Source organism: Mesoplodon mirus, assembly GCF_964341445.2.
Source record: "Mesoplodon mirus genome assembly, chromosome: 17".
NCBI lineage: Eukaryota > Metazoa > Chordata > Mammalia > Artiodactyla > Ziphiidae > Mesoplodon > Mesoplodon mirus.
The window spans coordinates 23,324,427-23,344,661 of record NC_138993.1 but is presented as its reverse complement, the minus strand read 5'-3'; the positions used below and the strand labels follow the sequence as shown (position 1 = coordinate 23,344,661).

At 39.0% G+C, this 20,235-nt stretch overlaps 2 pseudogenes across 2 annotated transcripts; both read right to left on the bottom strand.

Annotated features, from left to right (window-relative positions):
* Positions 1 to 471: 471 nt before the first annotated feature.
* LOC309792678 (spliceosome-associated protein CWC15 homolog) lies at positions 472 to 1,149 on the bottom strand (annotated as a pseudogene). Its single transcript has one exon. The product of its transcript is annotated as a spliceosome-associated protein CWC15 homolog (transcript).
* Positions 1,150 to 19,501: 18,352 nt separating this feature from the next.
* On the bottom strand, positions 19,502 to 19,769 carry LOC309792677 (dynein light chain 1, cytoplasmic-like; annotated as a pseudogene). The gene has a single exon. The product of its transcript is annotated as a dynein light chain 1, cytoplasmic-like (transcript).
* Between the last annotated feature and the right edge of the window lie 466 nt (positions 19,770 to 20,235).

The window sequence follows — 20,235 nt, the reverse complement described above, 5'->3', positions numbered from 1 at the left end:
CATTTGCTCATGGCCATTTATATATCTTCTTTGGAGAAATGTCTATTCAGATCCTTTCTCATTTTTAAATTGGGTTGTTTGTCTTTTTATTGTTCACCAGTATTGGTTCTTTGTAGAGTCTGGATACTAGACTCTGAACAGACACATGATTTGCAAATATTCTATCCCATTTTTTGATTTCTCTTTGTAATTTGGGTTTTTTTTTAGATTATTAGAAACAAATTACAAGCATATTCCTTTTCCCATATTAAAAAGAAAGTATATGACTGGAAATATTCAGAGATGAAAACTGGGTTAAACCAATTCCCAAGTCCTTATCAAATAAGATATCAATAAAGGAAAAGATATTTTGGAACTTAAAATTAGGGAAACCTATACACAATTTAGAAGGGGGGAAAGAGAAAAAAAACTAACCACAATAAAGTCAGAGTGTTTACATTTTACAGTCTTTAATTAAGCACAAAAACTGTACTATTTAATATATTTCTCCATGAACTTTTTGTGAAATTCAGATTGCAGCATATCATTCACAAATCTTTTTCTTCTTCTGATCATCCACACCTTTTGCACAGTCTTTGAAAACAAAGTCATCATCCCACCTTCTTTTAACTTTGAAGTTGGCCTGAGGCTGGGATGGACCTCCTTAATCTCAGTGAGATTAAGGAGAGGATTTCCATTCAGAATGTTTTTCGTAGGAATCCTTTTTTCTTCACCTTTTTGTTCTTGTTCTTTCCTGGCCTGCTCTTCAGCTCTTTCTTTGTTAATCTTTTCCAGTTCTGCAAGAGCTACAGTATCATCATCATCACTCTCTTTATCAAAGTCTTTATCTTCATCTTATCCATTAGAGGATCAGCTGCATCAAGGTTGGCAGTGGGAATCTGGTCTAATCAAGGCTTCTTTGACACTGAAGAGGAGGTTGTATGTTCTCGGTTGGAATATCTCTTATTTTTTTCTCTCTCTTCCAACTCTCTCCTGAAATCATGGTTCCTAACCTCTTCAGGGACATCCTGAGTGGTTTGTCTATATTTTATCTGTATGAGAGGGTAGGTCTCTACTTGAATATTGCTTTGAGAGTTGGCTCAAATCACCCTCTCCTTTTCCTCTCCTACCTATTGCAGGTTCAAAAGTTGGCCTAGCTACTGCTTTCATCTTTTATGGGTGGCTGAGGTCCAATGCACCAGTCTCTGGAGGTTATACAGACACCATTATGACTCTGTAATTTCTTGATAGTATCTTTTGATGCACAAAATTTTTAATTTTGATAAAATTCAATGTATTTTCTTGTTGGTTGCTTGGGCTATAGGTGTCATATCTAGGAGGTTATTGCCTAGTCCAAGACCATGAAGATTTAACCTAAGTTTATTTCTTACATTTATGTCTTTGATCTATTGGGGGTAAATTTATTTTGAGCAAAAATATGGTGCAAGGTAGAGGTCCAACTCCATTCTTTGCATGTGTATATTCAGTTGTCCCAGCACCATTTCTTGAAGACTGTTTTTCTCCTCCCTTGAATGGTCATGGCACCCTTGTCAAAAATCAATTGAACATAAATGTGTGGATATATTTCTAGACTTTCAATTCTATTCCATTGATTTATACATCTATCTTTATACCACTACTATACTGTTTTGACTTTGTAGCAAGTGTTGAAATTTGGAAGTGTGAGTCCTCCAACTTCTTCAAGATTTTGGCTATTCTGATTTCCTTGAATTTCTATATGAAAGTTAGGATCAGCTTGTCAATTTCTGCAAAAAAAGAAAGCCATCTGGATTTGTGATAAGGATGGCATGAATCTGTACATCACTTTGGGGAGTATTGCCACCAGAACAATATTAAATCTTCCAATCTGTTCACACGGGGTGTCTTTCTGTTTAATTAGGTCTCCTTTAGTTTCTTTCAGTGATGTTTTATAGTTTTCAGTGTATAAGCCTTGTACTTGTTTTGCTAAATTTAAACCTTAGTATTTCATTCTTTTTGACACTATTGTAAGTGGAATTATTTTCTCAATTTCGTTTTTAGATTGTTCATTGCTAGTGTATAGAAATACAACTAACTTTTGTTTATTTTTTATCCTACTACTGTGCTGAAATGGTTTATTAGCTCTAAAATATTTTTTTTGTGTTTGTGTGAATTCTTTAGAATTTTCTATATACAAGATTATGAGTTTGGAAGTGTTCTCTCTTCTTCAAGTTTTTGGAAGAGTTTGAGAAGGTTTGGTGTTAATTCTTCTTTAAATCTTTGGTGGAATTCATCAGTCAAGCCATCTGGTTGTAGGCTCTTCTTTGTTGGGAGGTTTCTTATCCCTTGAGCCACTCTATGTCTTTAGGTTGGTGATTTAATATATTACATTTAAAGTAATTATTGATAGGTAAGGATTTATGATCACCATTTTTGCTAATTGTTTTTAGTATGTGTTCACACACACAAAATATATATATATTTTGTAGTGGTGTGAATTAATTCCTTTCTCTTCATCTTTGGGTGTCTATTAAAGGTTTTTTCTATGTCATAACTAGGAAGTTTATATAAAATAGCTTGTATTTAAGATGTTATAAGAGCCTATTTAAAGCTTATAACTTCAGTTACATACAAAAAACATAATTTTATGTCCCATATTTTGCATTGTTAATTTACATATTTTAAAATTGTATATTTATTATTCTAGTTATAGTTATTTTAAATAGTTTCACCTTTTAACTTTTATAGTAGAGTAAACAGTGACTTACAAGGCATATAACTTTCAAATTATAGAAAATCAGAGATAAAGAAAAAATCATGAAGGAAACCAGAGGGAAAAAATATCTTACCTATAAAGGAACTAAGATAAGAATTACATCTGACTTCTCAGAAACCATGTGAGCAAGAAGTGAGTGGAGTAAAATAAAGTATTGAGAGAAAAAACCCTACAACCTAGTATTTTGTACACTGGAAATTATTCTTCAAAAGTGAAGAAGCAATAAAGGACTTTCATAGGCTATTAAAAACTGAGAGAATTTATTGCCAGTACACTAGTTTAGTCTGTTCTTGTTGCTATTTGTTATTGTTTGTGCATTTGTTTCATGACTTGTCTGAACTAATGTTGTGAAGTCTATATTTTTTGCTATGTGTGGCCACTTAAGTCTCTGCTCAGTTAGCTAAATGGTGCTGGGGAAGTAGGCTATACATGTAGAATATAGAACTTGACTTCTAGTCACCCCCCATACAAAAATAATTCCCTATGGATTATAAATCTATATCTTAAAGATGACATGATAAAGTTACATTTGGATGAGTTCTACATGATTTCAGAGTATAAAAACATTCTTAGCACAGTAAAGAAAGGTACTAACCTACAAAAATTGATGTTGAAAAAAAATTGATGTTGATTTATTTTCCCACATTCAAGAGTAAAAGAAAATATGATTATCTCAACAGATGCAGAAATTCAACATCCTCTCATGAAAAAAGCAAAGCAACAAAACAAAACAAAACCCCAGAAAATAAGAAATCCTTTGCTAACTAACAATAGAAATGAGTAGTTATCATAGATGAGTATCTTTCTATGTGTAGGCCTCTTTTTTTTTTCTGCAGCTACTGATATGACCATACAATTTTGCTTTTTTTTTCTGATTCAGAACATTTTAAATTTATTTTTTATACAGCAGGTTCTTATAAGTTATTTATGTTATACATATTAGTGCATATATGTCAATCCCAATCTCCCAATTCATTCCACACACCACCACCCTCCCCTTCCCCCCTTGGTGTCCATATGTTTGTTCTCTACATCTGTGTCTCTGTTTCTGCCTTGCAAACTGGTTCATCTGTACCATTTTTCTAGATTCCACATATATGCATTAATATATTTGTTTTTCTCTTTCTGACTGACTTCACTCTATGTAGCAGTCTCTATGTCCATCCACATCTCTACAAATGACCCAATTCCATTCCTTTTTATGACTGAGTAATGTTTCATTATATATATGGAATATTACTGTTGATGGGCATTTAGGTTGCTTCCATGACCTGGCTATTGTAAATAGTGCTGCAGTGAACATTGGGGTGTATGTGTTTTTTGAATTATGGTTTTCTCAGGGTATATGCCCAGTAGTGGGATTGCTGGGTCATATGGTAATTCTCTTTTTAGTTTTTTAAGGAACCTCCATACTGTTCTCCATAGTGGCTATATCAATTTACATTCCCACCAACAGTGCAAGAGGGTTCCCTTTTCTCCACATCCTCTACAGCATTTGTTGTTTGTAGATTTTCTGATGATTCCCATTCTAACCAGTGTGAGGTGATAATCTCATTGTAGTTTTGATTTGCATTTCTCTAATAATCAGTGATGTTGAGCATCTTTTCATGGCCATCTGTAAGTCTTCTTTGGAGAAATGTCTATTTAGGTCTTCTGCCCATTTTTTGATTGGGTTCTTTTTTTTTTTAATATTGAGCTGCATGAGCTGTTTATATATTTTGGAGATTAATCCTTTGTCCATTCATTAGTTTGCAAATATTTTCTCCCATTCTGAGGGTTGTCTTTTTTTAAATTTTTATATTTTATTTATTTATTTATATTTTTGGCTGCATTGGGTCATCATTGCTGTACGTGGGCTTTCTCTGTTTGTCACAGGTGGGGGCTACTCTTCGTTGTGGTGTGCGGGCTTTTCATTGCGGTGGCTTCTCTTGTTGTGGAGCATGAGCTCTAGGCATGTGGGCTCAGTAGTTGCAGTACACGGGCTTAGTTGCTCCATGGCATGTGGGATCTTCCTAGACCAGGGCTTGGACCCGTGTCCCCTGCATTGGCAGGTGGATTCTTAACCACTGTGCCACCAGGGAAGTCCTGAGCGTTGTCTTTTCATCTTGTTTATAGTTTCCTTTGCGGTGCAAAAGGTTTAAGTTTCATTAGGTCCCATTTGTTTATTTTTGTTTTTATTTCCATTACTCTAGGAGGTGGGTCAAAGAAGATCTTGCTGTGATTTATGTCAAAGAGTGTTCTTCCTATGTTTTCCTTGAAGAGTTTTATAGTGTCCAGTCTTACATTTAGGTCTTTAATACATTCTGAGTTTATTTTTGTATATGGTGTTAGGGAATGTTCTAATTTCATTCTTTTACATGTAGCTGTCCAGTTTTCCCAGCATCACTTATTGTAGAGACTGTCTTTTCTCCATTGTATATCCTTGCCTCCTTTGTCATAGATTAGTTGAGCATAGGTGTGTGGGTTAATCTCTGGGTTTTCTATCCTGTTCCATTGATCTATATTTCTGTTTTTGTGCCAGTACCATATTGTCTTGATTACTGTAGCTTTGTATTATAGTGTGAAGTCAGGGAGTCTGATTCCTCCAGCTCTGTTCTTTTCCCTCAAGATTGCTTTGGCTATTCGGGATCTTTTGTGTCTCCATGCAAATTTTCAGATTTTTTGTTCTAGTTCTGTAAAAAAATGCCATTGGTAATTTGATAGGGATTGTGTTGAATCTTTAGATTGCTTTGGGTAGTATAGTCATTTTCACAATATTGATTCTTCAAATCCAAGAACATGGTATATCTCTCCATCTGTTTGTGTTATCTTTTATTTCTTTCATCAGTGTCTTATAGTTTTCTGAGTACAGGTCTTTTACCTCCTTAGGTAGGTTTATTCCAAGGTATCTTATTCTTTTTGTTGCAGTGGTGAATGGGATTGTTTCCTTAATTTCTCTTTCTGATCTTTCATTGTTAGTGTATAGGAATGCACGAGATTTCTGTGCATTAATTTTGTATCCTGCAACTTTACCAAATTCATTGATTAGCTCTAGTAGTTTTCTGGTGGCATCTTTAGGATTCTCTATGTAGAGTATGTCATCTGCAAACAGTGAGAGTTTTACTTCTTCTTTCCAATTTGTATTCCTTTTATTTCTTTTTCTTCTCTGATTGCTGTGGCTAGGACTTCCAAAACTATGTTGAATAATTGTGATGAGAGTGGACATCCTTGTCTTGCTCTTCTAAGAATTTGTCCATTTCTTCCAGGATGTCCATTTTATTGGCATAGAGTTGCTTGTAGTAGTCTCTTAAAATGCTTTGTATTTTTCCAGTGTCTGTTGTAACTTCTCCTTTTTCATTTCTAATTTTATTGAGTCCTCTCCCTCTTTTGCTTGATGAGTCTGGTTAACAGTTTATCAATTTTGTTTATCTTCTCAAAGAACCAGCTTTTAGTTTTATTGATCTTTCCTATTGTTTTCCTTGTTTCTATTTCATTTATTTCTGCTCTGATCTTTATGATTTCTTTCCTTCTGCTAACTTTGCGTTTTGTTTGTCCTTCTTTCTCTAGTATCTTTAGGTGGAAGGTTAGATTGTTTATTTGAGATTTTTCTTGTTTCTTGATGTAGGATTGTATTGCTATAAACTTCCCTCTTAGAACTGCTTTTGCTGCTTCCCATAGGTTTTGGATCATCGTGTTTTCATTGTCATTTGTCTCTAGGTATTTGTTGATTTCCTCTTTGATTTCTTCAGCAATCTCTTGGTTATTTAGTAATGTACTGTTTAGCCTCCATGTGTTTGTGTATTTTACGTTTTTTTCCCTGTAATTAATTTCTAATCTCATAGCTTTGTGGTCGGAAAAGATTCTTGATATGATTTCAATTTTCTTAAATTTACTGAGACTTGATTTGTGACCCAAGATGTGATCTATCCTGGAGAATGTTCTGTGTGCACCTGAGAAGTAAGTGTAATCTGCTGTTTTTGGATAGAATGTCCTATAAATATCAATTAAATCTATCTGGTCTATTGTGTCATTTAAAGCTTGTGTTTCCTTATTAATTTTCTTTCTTTTTTTTTGGATGATCTGTCCATTGGTGTAAGTGAGGTGTTAAAATCCCCTACTATTATTTTGTACGTGTCGATTTCCTCTTTTATAGCTGTTAGCATTTGTCTTACGTATTAAGGTCCTCCTATGCTGGGTGCATATATATTTATAATTGCTATATCTTCTTGTTGGATCGATCCTTTGATCATTATGTAGTGTCCTTCCTTGTTCTTGTAACATTCTTTATTTTTAAGTTTATTTTTTCTGATGTGAGTATTACTACTCCAGCTTTCTTCTGATTTCCATTTGCATGGAATATCTTTTTCCACCCCCTCACTTTCAGTCTGTATGTGTCCCTAGGTCTGAAGGGGGTCTCTTGTAGACAGCATATATGTGGGTGTTGCTTTTGTATCCATTCAGCGAGCCTGTGTCTTTTGGTTGGAGCATTTAATCCATTCTCACTTAAGGTAATTATTGATATGTATGTACCTGTTACCATTTTCTTAATTGTTTTGGGTTTGTTTTTTAGGTCCTTTTGTTTTCTTGTGTTTCCCACTTAAAGAAGTTCCTTCAGTGTTTGTTGTAGGCATGGTTTGGTGGTGCTGCATTCTCTTAGCTTTTGCTTGTCTGTAAAGCTTTTGATTTCTCTGTCGAATGTGAATGACATCCTTGCCAGGTAGAGTAATCTTGGTTGTAGTTTCTTCCCTTTCATCACTTTAGATATAATGTGCCTCTCCTTTCTGGCTTGTAGAGTTTCTGCTGAGAAATCAGCTGTTAACCTTATGGGAGTTCCCATGTATGTTATTTGTTGTTTTCCCTTGTTGCTTTTAACAATTTTTCTTTGTCTTTAACTGTTGTCAATTTGATTACCATGTGTCTTGGCATGTTTCTCCTTGGGTTTATCCTACCTGGGACTCTCTGCACTTTCTGGACTTGGGTGGCTATTTCCTTTCCTATGTTAGGGAAGTTTTCAACTATAATGTCTTCAAATATATTCTTGGGTCCTTTCTCTTTCTCTTCTCCTTCTGGGACCCCTATAATGTGAATGTTGATGTGTTTAATGTTGTCCCAGAGGTCGTTTATGTTATCTTCATTTCTTTTCATTCTTTTTTCTTTATTCTGTTCTGCAGCAGTGAATTCCATTATTCTGTTTTCCAGGTCATTTATATGTTCTTCTCCCTCAGTTATTCTGCCATTGATTCATTCTAGTGTATTTTTCATTTCAGTTATTGTATTGTTCATCTCTGTTTGTTTGTTCTTTAATTCTTCTAGGTCTTTGTTAAACATTTCTTGCATCTTCTCGATCTTTGCCTCCATTCTTTTTTCGAGGACCTGGATCATCTTCACTATCATTATTATTAATTCTTTTCTGGAAGGTTGCCTATCTCCACTTCATTTAGTTGTTTTTCTGGGGTTTTATCTTTTTCATTCATCTGGTACATAGTCCTCTGCCTTTTCATTTTGTCTGTCTTTCTGTGAAAGTGGTTTTCGTTCCACAGGCTGCAGGATTGTAGTTCTTCTCGCTTCTTCTGTCTGCCCTCTGGTGTGTTGTGTAGGTGTATCTTTAGACTCTCCATTCTACTCCATTGTTGCATTTGTCTGTCATAGCTCCAATATCATACTCTCTTAATTTTCAAAATGTGATGTCCAGTAGAGTTGGCACTCTAATATTTTTGTGCTTCAAAATTATACTGATTTTTGGGCTTCACTGGTGGTGCAGTGGTTAAGAATCCACCTGCCAGTGCAGGGGACACAGGTTCAATCCCTGGTCCAGGAAGATCCCACATTCCACGGAGCAGCTAAGCCCATGTGCCACAACTAATGAAGGTCACGTGCCTAGAGCCAATGCTCTTCAGGAAGAGAAGCCACCACAGTGAGAAGCCTGTGCACTGCAACAAAGAGTAGCCTCCACTAGCCGCATCCAGAGAAAAGCCCGAGTGCCGCAATGAAGACCCAACACAGCCATAAATAAATAAATTAAATTAATTTATTAAAAAAATTATACTGATTTTTATCTTTTGTATTTCCATATAACATTTAGAATCACCTTGTCAATTTCCAGAATGAAAACGCTAAAACATGTTGGTATTTTCTTTTGGAGTGCATTGAATTAATAAATCAGTTTAGGGAAATTGATATCGTGACAATGTTGAGTTTCTCAATGTATGTACATATACCTACTTAGATATTTTTAAATTTTCTCAGTAATATTTTATAGCTTTCTATGTAGAAGTCTTGCATATGATTTTCTGTTTGATTTTTTTCACAGATATTTTATGCATTTGGATGTTATTGCAAATGAAATCTCTTAAAACTTTATTTTCATTTTTTTCTGGTATAAAGAAGTATGATTAATTGGCATAATAGGGTTGTTCAGATAAACAGAACCAACAGGATATATATAAGTATGTATGAGGAGATATATTTTAGGAATTTGCTCATGCTGTATGGAGGCCAAGAAGTCCTTTGACTTGCTGTTTCCAAGCTGGAGAACCAGGAATGCTAGTGGCATAATTCACTCTGAGTCTGAAGGCCTGAGAATTGGGCTCTGATGGCATAACTTCCAGTGTGAGTCTGAAAGCCTGAAAGCCAGGAGCACTGAAGGGCAGAAGATGGAAGTCTCAGCTCAAACAGAGCAAATTTGCTCCTTTTCTGCCTTTTTGTTCTTTTCAGGCTCTCAAAGGAATGGATGATGGTCACCCATGTGAGTAATGGAGATCTTTAAGCAGTCTACTGATTCAAATGCTAATCTCTTTCAGAAATACCTTCACAGACATACCCTGAAATAATGCTTTACCAGCTATCTTGGCATCCCTTAGCCCAGTCAAGTTGGCACAGAATATTAACCATCACAATTGATATATTTACCCCATGAAAGCTGTAACCTTATAAATATGATTTTAAATTTTAATAGCTTGTAATTGTACTTTGAACTTTCTACATATACAATCTTGCTTTCTGCAAAAAAGAAAAAAGAAAAAAAGAGGAAAGTGTTGTTTTATTACTTCTTCCTCTCCAACACGTATATACTTATTTCTTTTTCTGCCTTCATTGTGCTGACTAGAACTTTTATTAAAATGTGAATATAGTGGGTTGTGTAAGCTTCCTGGTGGAGGGAACTAGTGCCTGTGTTCTGGTGGATGAGGTTGGATCTTGTCTTTCTGGTGGGCAGGTCCACGTCTGGTGGTGTGTTTTGGGGTGTCTGTGGGCTTGTTATGATTTTAGGCAGCCTCTCTGCTAATGGATGGGGTTGTGTTCCTGTCTTGCTAGTTGTTTGGCATAGGGTGTCCAGCACTATAGCTTGCTGGTCGTTGAGTGAAGCTGGGTGCTAGTGTTGAGATGGAGATCTCTGGGAGATTTTCCCCATTTGATATTACGTGGAGCTGGGAGGTCTCTTGTGGACCAGTGTCCTGAAGTTGGCTCTCCCACATCAGAGGCACAGCCCTGACACCTGGTTTGAGCACCAGAAGCCTGTCATCCGCACAGCTCAGAATAAAAGGAAGGAAGGAAGGAAGGAAGAAAGGAAGAAAGAAAGAAAGAAAAAGATAAAATAAAATAAAATTAAAAAGTTATTAAAATAAAAAACAAAAAAAAATTATTTAAAAAGGTTTTTTTAAGTAATTAAAAAAAGAAAGAAAGAAGAGAACCAAACCAAGAAACAAATCCACCTATGATAACAAGAGCTGAAACCTATACTAAAAAAACCAAAAGCAAACAGAAAAAAAACTGGACAGACAGAACCCTAGGACAAATGGTAAAAGCAAAGCTATACAGACAAAATCACACACAGAAGCATACGCATACACACTCACAAAAAGAGAAAAAGGGAAAAAAAGTATATAAAATATGTAATATACAAATATAAATATATATATATATTATATATTATATATAATATATATATATTATATATTATATATAATATATATATATAATATATAATATATAATATATATATATATAATATATATATATATATATATATATATATATCATTGCTCCCAAAGTCCACCTCCTCAGTTTGGGATGATTCATTGTCTATTCAGGTATTCCACAGATGCAGGGTACATCAAGTTGATTCTGGAGATTTAATCTGCTGCTCCTGAGGCTTCTGGGAGAGATTTCCCTTTCTCTTCTTTGTTCTCACAGCTCCCGGGGGGCTCAGCTTTGGATTTGGTCCCGCCTCTGCGTGTAGGTCACCTGAGGGCGTCTGTTCTTCGCTCAGACAGGACGGGGTAAAAGGAGCAGCTGCTTCGGGGACTCTGGCTCACTCAGGCCGGGGGGAGGGAGGGGTACGGGTGCGGGGCGAGCCTGCGACGGCAGAGGCCGGCGTGACGTTGCACCAGCCTGAGGTGCGCCGTGTGTTCTCCCAGGGAAGTTGTCCCTGGATCCCGGGACCCTGGCAGTGGCGGGCTGCACAGGCTCCTGGGAGGGGAGGTGTGGACAGTGACCTGTGCTTGCACACAGGCTTCTTGGTGGCGGCAGCAGCAGCCTTAGTGTCTCATGCCCGTCTCTGGGGTCTGCGCTGATAGCCGCAGCTCACGCCCGTCTCTGGAGCTCCTTTAAGCGGTGCTCTTAATCCCGTCTCCTCGCGCAGCAGGAAACAAAGAGGCAAGAAAAAGTCTCTTGCCTCTTCGGCAGCTCCAGAGCTTTTCCCGGACTCCCTCCCGGCTAGCTGTGGCGCACTAGCCACCAGTTCTCTCTCTGCAATCCGACCGAAGCCCGAGCCTCAGCTCCCAGCCCCCGCCCGCCCCGGCGGGTGAGCAGACAAGCCTCTCGAGCTGGTGAGTGCCGGTCAGCACCGATCCTCTGTGCGGGAATCTCTCCGCTTTGCCCTCTGCACCCCTGTTGCTGTGCTCTCCTCCGTGGCTCTGAAGCTTCCCCTCCGCCACCCACAGTCTCCGCCCGCGAAAGGGCTTCCTAGTGTGTGGAAACCTTTCCTCCTTCACAGCTCCCTCCCACTGGTGCAGGTCCCGTCCCTATCCTTTTGTCTCTGTTTTTTCTTTTTTCTTTTGCCCTACCCAGGTACGTGGGGAGTTTCTTGCCTTTTGGGAGGTCTGAGGTCTTCTGCCAGCGTTCAGTAGGTGTTCTGTAGGGGTTGTTCCACATGTAGATGTATTTCTGATGTAATTGTGGAGAGGAAGGCGATCTCCACGTCTTACTCTTCTGCCATCTTGAAGCTCCTCCTCCTGGATAGATAGTCTTTAATACATAAAAAAAAATTCCCTTCTATTCTTTGTTAACAGATTTATTTTTTATGAAAGGATGTTACATTTCTGCATCTGTTTAGATGATCATATTTTGTCTTTTATTATGTTAATGTGGTAAAATACATTTTTAAAAATTCTCCCCTCCAGCTCTGTCACGTATTCAGGTAACTTTCTGGGAGAAGTAGTAATAAGAGTTCTGTTATATCTTCAAAACAGGAAGGGAATGAAACCAAATCTGGCCTCTGTACCCTGACACTGAATGAATTCTCAGAGTTTTGGGTGAAGTAGAAAAGAATAGCTTTATTCTTTGCCAAGCAAGGTGGTCCACAGCAGGCTTTTGCCTTCAAAACTGTGTCTCAGCCTGGAGGGGGTAGTGAGAAGTTTTATAGTAATGTTCAAAGACGGCGTGATTAGCTTGTGGACATTCTTCTGACAGATTGGTAGTCAGGTAATTGGGAGTCAGCATCATCAACCTTCTGCAAGATATTTCATGGATTACTGCGAGTCATTGCCCAGTTTTCAAGTCACATAAATGGAGAGAGAGGGGCCATTCCCATGCAAATCCCTTCCTGGATTACTTCTAGGATTTTCCAGCTCTTCTGCATCCCTCGATGACAAACGTTTCAAAGGGATGTGTAGAGCAAGAGGCAAACAACACATACTTTGAAGTTCAGCAACAGGTGGGGGGCCCCAGAATCCAGAAGTCATTTAGAGTCAGTGACAGAAGCCTGCTCCTCTGGGCTCAGCACCTGCAGCGAGCAGTACTTTCTGGTGGTTCTGTAGCCACAGAAGGCTTGATTCATAGTTCTGCAGATTAGCCACAGTGGGTTGCTACTCGCCAGCTGCACAGTTGGCCCTGCTGCTCAGCTGCTGAATTCTGTGGAAATGCTTCTGAAGGCATCCCAGAGCAGCAGGCTGCCACTATGAGAGGGTCCAGACAGCAGTGATCCTCAGCACCTGTAGCATCTGCAGGCAGCCCAGCGTCCGGATTATGGTTACAACACCAGACACGGAGCATCCCGCCATCCACACATTTGGTTACTGTTTCTGTCAGAGGCAGTTGAGGGAAGATGCAGGGATAGCAAGGCCTGCTGTCGTCGTAGTAGAAGGCTGGGATTTGGGCCTGTAAGCAAAGGCACTGGCCAACACGAGAGGCCGGCTGGCCAGCATGATGTGTCATTAACCAGGTGGCGAGTGAGCACATTATCCGAGCAGGGGGGCATAAGGGCCTGGAGTAGGGCACGCACTCGAGGCCGAGGAGAGGTGGCTGAAGAAGAGGCCTCGTGGTGCAGCCCTCAGCGGGCCAAGTTGCTCATCTCCAAACGAGAGGCAGTCGCTTAAGCCGACGAACGCCACGCCATTAGTTGCCAGGTGCTATGGGTAGCTCAGCGCATCATTGCTCACGACGCTCGTTGCACTCCCAAACCCAGCCGTCCGCGCATGCTCAGCACAGGCAGCACTAGCTGCTGGCCGAGTGCAGAGTCTCAATTCAGAGATGTTCCGGGGCAGCCGCGACGCCAGAAGCAGAAATTCTCGCTCTGGCTCCAGGCTCCAGCGCAGGGTCTGGCGCAGGCTCCGGCTGCCGCTCCTGCTGCAGCTCCAGCTCCAGCTTCTGCTCAGCCCAAAGAGCCTCCACCAGACTGTGCTTTAGGAAATTCAGCCCCTCTTTACGCTTCAGCCTGCAACGTGAGTACTTCCTCCCTGGCAGCCATGACTGCCTGTTTTGGAAATGGTCAGTACATTGATTTTTGAATGTTTAATCAAACGTGTTTTTTTTCTTTCTTAAACACAAATCGGTCATGATGTGTTATCCTTTCTGTATGTTATTAGATTTGGTTTGCTAAAATTTTGCGTAAAACGTTTCAATATATGTAAATGTGAGAGACGGACCTCTAATTTTCCTTTATTTAATATCCTTGGCAAGTTTTGTGCTTTCCTCATTGAGTGAGCTGGGAAATAGTCCCTCTTTTAATACTCTACAGAATTTGTCAGTCTGATGTAATTTATTCCTTAAATATGTTCACTAAAAAAAAAGTGCACAATGTGAGAATTGTGAGTTAAGTTTTATTTGGGGCAAAATGAGTATTGTAGCTTGGGAGACAGCCTATCAGATAGTTCTGAGGACCTGCTCCAAAGAGGTAAGGGGAGAAGTCAGTATATATGTGATTTTAGGGGATACAGTGCAATCAAGCACACGTTTTGGCAGAAGGCTGCTGCTAGTAGCGAGATGCAGATGTCTGCATATGTCCGTAATGATTTTAGTGCTTTTCTAGGTATGAGAAGATGCAAGAAATTGGGCTCATAGAGTAAGTTCACCGTAAAAACAACTTTTCCATAAGGGAAAAATTTCTTTCAAGTTTACAATCTTCTTATCACAAACTTACACAAGGTATTCCTCTCAGAAGTCCCATTCAGTAGACTTCTTATATATCTCAATGGCCAGAACTACGTTGACTCTTAGATACAAGAGTGTTCAGGGAATTGATCATTTTCACCTGGGCCCACTGCTGCCACAAGCAAGACTGGGGTTCTGTTAGATCACAGCAAAAAGCAATTAAGAGGATCTTAGTTCTTTAGCTTTTGTATTTTTTAAGATTCCTCATAAAAGCAATATCATATGATATTTGTCTTTTCTTGTCTGACTTACTTCACTCAGTATGATAATCTCCAGGTCCATCCATTGTTGCTGCAAATGGCATTATTTCATTCTTTTTAATGTTTGAATAATATTCCATTGTATATATGTACCACATCTTCTTTACCCATTCATCTGCTGATGGATATTTACATTGCTTCCATTTCTTGGCTGTCGTAAACAGTGCTGCAATGAGTATTGGGGTGCATGTATCCTTTTGAACCATGGTTTTCTCCGGGTATATGCCCAGTAGTGGGATTGCTGGGTCATATGGTAATTCTATTTTTAGTTTTTTAAGGAACCTCCATACTGTTCTCCATAGTGGCTGTATCAATTTACATTCCCACCAACAGTGTAGGAGGGTTCCCTTTTCTCCACACCCTCTCCAGCATTTATTGTTTGTAGATTTTTTTTTTTTTTTGCAGTATGCAGGCGTCTCACTGTTGTGGCCTCTCCCGTTGTGGAGCACAGGCTCCGGACGCGCAGGCTTAGCGGCCATGGCTCACGGGCCCAGCCGCTCCGTGGCATGTGGGATCTTCCCGGACCGGGGCACGAATCCATGTCCCCTGCATCGGCAGGCGGACTCTCAACCACTGCGCCACCAGGGAAGCCCCTGTTTGTAGATTTTTTGATGATGGACACTGTAACTGGTGTGAGGTGATATCTCATTGAATGTTTTTTTCAACTTTTTATTTTATATTGGAGTATAGGTGATTAACAATGTTGTGTTAGTTTCAGATGTACAGCAAAGTGATTCAGTTATACATATACATGTATCTATTGTTTTTCAAATTCTTTTCCCATTCAGGTTGTTACATAATATTGAGCAGAGTTCCCTATGCTATACAGTAGGTCCTTGTTGGTTATCCATTTTAAATATAGCAGTGTGTACATGTCAATCCCAAACTCCTTAACTATTCTTCCCCTGCACCCTTCCGCCTGGTAACCTAAGTTCATTCTCTAAATCTGTGAGTCTGTTTCTGTTTTGTAAATAAGTTCATTTATATCATTTTTTAGATTCTGCATATAGGCAATAGCATACGATACTTGTCTTTGTCTGACTTACTTCACTCAGTATGACAATCTCTAGGTCCATCCATGTTGCTGCAAGTGGCATTATTTCATTCTTTTTAATGGCTGAGTAATATTCCATTGCATATATGTACTATATCTTCTTTATTCATTCCTCTGTCGACAGACATTTAGGTTGCTTCCATGTCTTAGCTATTATAAACAGTGCTGTAGTGAACACTGGGGTGCATGCATCCTCTTGGACCATGTTTTTCTCTGGATATATGCCCAGTAGTGGGATTGCAGGATAATATGGTAGCTTTATTTTTAGTTTTTTAAGGAACCTCCATACTGTTCTCCATAGTGGCTGTATCAATTTACATTCCCACGAGCAGTGCAAGAGGGTTCCTTTTATCTCACACCCTCTCTGGCATTTATTGTTTGTGGATTTTTTGATGATAGCCATTCTGGCTGGTGTGAAGTGGTATCTCATTGTAGTTTTGATTTGCATTTCTCTAATAATTAGCAATGTTGAGCATCTTTTCATGTGCTGCTTGACCATCTGTATGCCTTCTTTGGAGAAATGTCTATTTAAGTCTTCTGCCCATTTTTTTTATTGAGTTGTTTGGGTTTTTTTTTTTTTGATATTGGCCTGCATGAGCTGTTTGTAGATTTTGGAGATTAATCCCTTGTCAGTCCCATTGTTTGCAAATATTTTCGCCCATTCTGTGAGTTGTTTTTTTGTTTTGTATATGGTTTCCTTTGCTGTACAAAAGCTTTTGAGTTTAATTAGGTTCCACTTGTTTATTTTTGTTTTTATTTCCATTACTCTAGGAGGTGGATCCAAAAAGATATTGCTGTGATTTATGTCAAAGAGTGTTCTTCCTATGGTTTCCTCTAAGAGTTTGATAATATCAGATCTTACATTTAGGTCTTTAATCCATTTTGAGTTTATTTTTGTGTATGGTGTTAAAGAATGTTCTAATTTCATTCTTTTACATGTAGCTGTCCAGTTTTCCCATCTCCATTTATTGAAGAGAGTGTCTTTTCTTCATTGTGTAGTCTTGCTTCCTTTGTTGTAGATTAATTGAGCATTGGTGCATGGGTTTATTTCTGGGCTTTCTATCCTGTTCCATTGATCTATATTTCTGTTTTTGTGCCAGTGTGGTTACTGTCTTGATGACTGTAGTTTTGTAGTATAGTTAGAAATCAGGGAGCCTGATTCCTCCAGCTCCGTTTTTCTTTCTCAAGATTGTTTTGGCTATTTGGGGTCTTTTGTATCTCCATATAAATTGTAAGACTTTTTGTTCTAGTTCTGTGAAAAATGCCATTGGTAATTTGATAGGGATTACATTGAATCTGTAGATTGCCTTGGGTAGTATAGTCATTTTGACTGTATTGATTCTTCCAATCCAAGAACACAGTATATTGTTCCATCTGTTTGTGTTATCTTTGATTTCTTTCATTAGTGTCTTATAGTTTTCAGAGTACAGGTCTTTTGCCTCCTTAGGTAGGTTTATTCCAAGATATTTTATTCTTTTTGATGTGATGGTAAGTGGGATTGTTTCTTTAATTTCTCTTTCTTATCTTTCATTGTTAGTGTATAGATATGCAACAGATTTCTGTGTATTAATTTTGTATTCTGAAACTTTACTGAATTCATTGATGAGCTGTAGTAGTTTTCTGGTAGCATCTTTAGGATTTTTTATGTATAGTATGATGTCATCTGCAAGCAGTGACAATTTTACTACTTCTTTTCCAATTTGGATTACTTTTATTTCTTTTTCTTCTCTGCTGTGGCTAGGACTTCCAAAACTATTTTGAATAGAAGTGGTGAAAGTGGACATCCTTGTCTTGTTCCTGATCTTAGAGGAAATGCTTTCAGCTTTTCACCATTGAGTATGATGTTAGCTGTGGGTTTGTCATATATGACCATTATTATGTGGAGGTATGTTCCCTCTGTGCCCACTTTCTGGAGAGTTTTTGTCATAAAACGGTGTTGAATTTTGTCAAAAGCTTTTTCTGCATGTATTGAGATGATCATATGGTTTTTATTCTTCAATTTGTTGATGTGTGTATCACACTAATTGATTTGTGGAGATTGAAGAATCTCCACCTTTCAATACCAGCAGGTAGGTCTGGCCTAGGTTTTAATGAGGTCACTTCTTTTTTTCCTGGGTCCTGGTGCACACGAGACCTTCTGTGCGCCCTCTAAGAGTGGAGTTTTGTTTCCCCCAGTCCTGTGGAATTCCTGCGATCAAACCCCACTGGCCTCAAAGCCAGATTCTTTGGGGGCTCCTCCTCCTGTTGTCAGACCCCCAGGCTAGGGAGCCTGACATGGGACTCAGAACTTGAACTTCTGTGATACAGTTATTTTCCAGTTTGTGGGTCACCCACCCAGTGGGTATGGGGTTTGATTTTATCACAATCACGCTCCTCCTACTGTCGTTGTGGCGGCTTCTTTGACTTTGGATGCAGGATATCTTTTTTGGTAGGTTCCAGCGTTTTTTGGTCGATGATTGTTCAGTAGTTAGTTGTGATTTTGGTGTTTTTCTAAGAAGAGGTGAGCTCATGTCTTTCTACACTGCTGTCTTGTCCCCTCCTCTCCTGTATGGGATGTTTTATTTTGCATTCTTGAATTAATCTTTAACTGACTTCTTATATCTGATGTCTTATTCCATTTAGGCTGCTATAACAAAAATACCATAGACTGGGTATTTTATTTTATTTTATTTTTTTAAGTGTAAATTCCTGCAGAGTTTTTTTTTTTTTTTAATGAGTTTCTGGTGACTTTTTTTTTTAACTTTTATTTATTTATTTTTAGCTGCGTTGGGTCTTCATTGCTGTGTGCAGGCCCTCTTAGTTTCGGTGAGTGGGGGCTACTCTTTGTTGTGATGCGCGGGCCTCTCATTGTGGAGGCTTCTCATTGCGGTGGCTTCTCTTGTTTCCAAGCACGGGCTCTAGGCGTGCGGGCTTCAGTAGTTGTGGTGCACAGGCTTAGTTGCTCTGCAGCATGTGAGATCTTCCCAGACCAGAGCTCGAACCTGTGTCCCCTGCATTGGCAGGCGGATACTTAACCACTGCCCACCAGGGAAGTGGTGCACAGAAGGTCTCGTGTGCACCAGCCTTCCATGTGATTCTAATAGAGTATGCAGGAAGCTTTTTCCCTTTTAAGACCACCTTTAATCCAACAAACCTCTCAGTAGCCCAGCTTTCTTATCAGCTTATTTCAATTTTACAGCCATAGAAGGCTTAAGGGGGTTCCACTACACGTTCATCACCAATTGAGGACTAAGGTCCAGAACACTCTAAACCAGTATCTTTTAACAAAATGAGCACTTAAGGAAAGTATTGATCAGATTAGGAGTAAGAGTTAATCCAATAGTTTCTCTGCCATGCATTTCTCGACATGCACTTCTATGTAGTATTCTTACATGCACAACAGTAGCAGGATGGGCAAGAATGAAACTCAAGAGTATTGAATAGGCTGGTCTGTTATATCCCACAGAAACTTCAAGGAATCACCCCCACCAACCTACCCAAGATCAAATAATAGGCCATCTTCAACCCTAGATTATTATTATTATAGATTATTTGGACAAATCATAATGCACACTTCTCCAACAGATTTATTTATTTAAAAGAATGGATTTTGAAGAGAAAAAACATGGGGCAGAGAGGTATGGAATAGAAAATAAATACCAATGTAAGCTGTTTTGCTAATTGCTTTATAACCACAACAAACTAGTACAGAGAATGCCCTGTACAAAACAACACTATAAAGATCGAGGTGTTCCCTTAGGCAAGGCTGAAGATTTCAGTCTCTGGTATTTGGAATTTAGGTGGCAGTTCTTGTGATGGATCACAGGGTATGTGGCACAGTCCATGCTTTTAACCAGATTTGAACAGGAGAATGGCCCTTTTCCCAGGTAGAAGTAGATGAAGTCTTTGGTTTCATGTGTCACATAACTACGAAGTTCCTCCCCATGATGCAGTGCCAGGTGGGGTTGTACTTTTTGTCAAACTCCTTCTTGATATGGGCCGCAATGTCCTTCTCTATATTATATTTCTCCAGTGCCTGAGTAGCACACTCCACCAAGTCCTGTTGCATCTCCTCTGATGTATTGGCATTTTTGATCATGGCCTTTTGGTCACACATAGTTACCAATAAGCAGGGGCTGGCCGACTGCAATGGCCTCCTGGGAGAGGGGCTGGTGAGGCTCAGACACGTTGGGAGTAGCCAGATGGGGCATTTTAAACAACAAATATTTATTTCTCACCGTTCTGGAGGCTGGAAAGTCCAAGATCAAGATGCCAGCAGGCATGATGTCTGGTGAGAACTCACTTCTGGTTCATAAAGTCTTCTTCTGAAAAATATTCATCTGAAGACCTGTTCTGCCAGTTTTTCTCAGAGCACAGAGTGCCTCATTCCTGATCTCTACCCTAAACTCCTTCCAGAGTATGTTGAAGGTCAGTGGCCAGAGACTTCATCCTTGTAGAGGCAGATGGCAAGTGACAATTTTTAATTGGCAAATATTTGATGGAAGGGACTGGTGAATTCTTCTGGATTTAAGATTCTCATTGAGGGAAGGCTTTAGATTATGGGCTTATTCCTGTAATAGAAA